Here is a 1,627-nt window from a genome sequence, read left to right on the forward strand (position 1 = left end):
TCTGCCTGAGGTGAAGAACAAGATGGTGCCCCCTCCCATTCCATGTTCAAAGGCCTTCTTCAATACTGAACATTTTTATTCAACACTGATGGATGGGACAGCATTCTCTGCCCCACCTGCAGGCAGAAAGCTCACTTAGGAGGGTTAGGAAAGGCCACATGGCACACAGTTCTCTCCTCCATCACCTTGCTACTGCCCTCCCAGCATTTGCTGCCTGAGGCAACCACCTCACATTGCCTAATGGTAGGGCCGGCCCTGCATGTCATCTCACTCCCTACTCAGTCTGTGTTCTCCCTCTCCAACTGCCTTAAAAAAGGAAAGCAGAAAGGTCATCCACAGTAAACAGCAGCTGCTTAAATGTAGCATTTCTCACTCACTTCCTGCTCAGAAGAGAACAATTTGACTCCTTATGGTTTGCTCATCCAATCACTTTTGATTGCACCTCTCTAGTTTGACAGTATAGAAATGAACCCTCAAAGTATAGACTTCCCCCCCCCCCGCCCCCAGCCATTGCTCCCTACCAGAGAGCCTCTGGCCTGTGAGCCACATCCTGCCCTTTGGTGTTTTGCAATTGGCCACACCTCCTTCTTCTGGCCCCGCCCCTTTCCATCAGCCACTGTCTGATCATTTGATTTCATGCTTTTGCACAGTTCCCACTGCCCCCCTTCTCCTAAAGATTAGTCATTGGCAGTAAGAACTTTAACATAAAGTATGCTGGTATTTGGGGGCTCATCTTCTTTTGCCTTCAGTCCCACCATTCACTGTAATGCAGCCCCTGAGAGCTTCTCCAAAACTGTATTCAACCCTTGAGCTGAAAGAGGTTTGACACCTGTGAACACATTGAAGTAGACAATCTAGGCAGGACACACTAGGCAGCACAAACATCCTCATGTGCACTACACAGAGGCTGCCGCCACTATGATAATGGCCCTGTTCAGAAGACATCTTAAACCATGGCTTTAACCATGCTAAATAGGGCTCCCCCCTTTCCCCCACTCCCGTCTTTTACCTTATTCACTGTGGATAAAGCCGTAATTTAATGTGTCTTCTGAACAGGGCCAACGTTCTTCAGGAGCACACAATCAAATTGATTGGGCATAGATTCAGGCGGACCAAGAAAAAGAAGGAAGTCTTCAGCCAACACGTCAATAATGCAGCAAATTGCAGTGCTGGCTCCTAGCTTAGGTACCTTTAAAAGGAGATTAGAGAAATGCATGGGGGGATTTGTTATGATATTTATATGGAACCTCCATGGAATACCACTTGCTGTCAGTGGAGGCCGGTGGCACCAATAACAGCGGGGTGGTAAATCAGCTCCGGGTTTCAGTCAGAAAAAGAGATATCCAAGGTGTAGAAGGGTTCTGGGTTTCACTCAGGGTTCTGAGTGAAACCCAGAATGGATCCACCAGCTCACTGACATCGGAGCCACCAGCCTCCACAGCTTGCTGTGAAGCAACAGAGCTGCATCGCACGACACCAGGTTCCCCAAGCTGGTGTTCCCAGCCAGCATGGCCGTGCCTCCTACCAATTTCCCAGACTGGTGCCCTACAGATGTGTTGGACCACAACTCCCACGGGCCACACTAGCTCAGAATGATGGGAGCTGCCGTCCAACACGTCAGCAGAGC

The 1,627-nt window shown here is 49.5% G+C and overlaps 1 non-coding gene across 1 annotated transcript; it reads right to left on the reverse strand.

Moving 5' to 3' along the window:
* Positions 1-273: 273 nt before the first annotated feature.
* On the reverse strand, positions 274-488 carry LOC134393867 (small nucleolar RNA U3). The gene has a single exon (XR_010025135.1). It is a non-coding gene; the product is annotated as a small nucleolar RNA U3 (small nucleolar RNA).
* Between the last annotated feature and the right edge of the window lie 1,139 nt (positions 489-1,627).

Source organism: Elgaria multicarinata, chromosome 2, assembly GCF_023053635.1.
Source record: "Elgaria multicarinata webbii isolate HBS135686 ecotype San Diego chromosome 2, rElgMul1.1.pri, whole genome shotgun sequence".
Classification (NCBI taxonomy): Eukaryota; Metazoa; Chordata; class Lepidosauria; order Squamata; family Anguidae; genus Elgaria; species Elgaria multicarinata.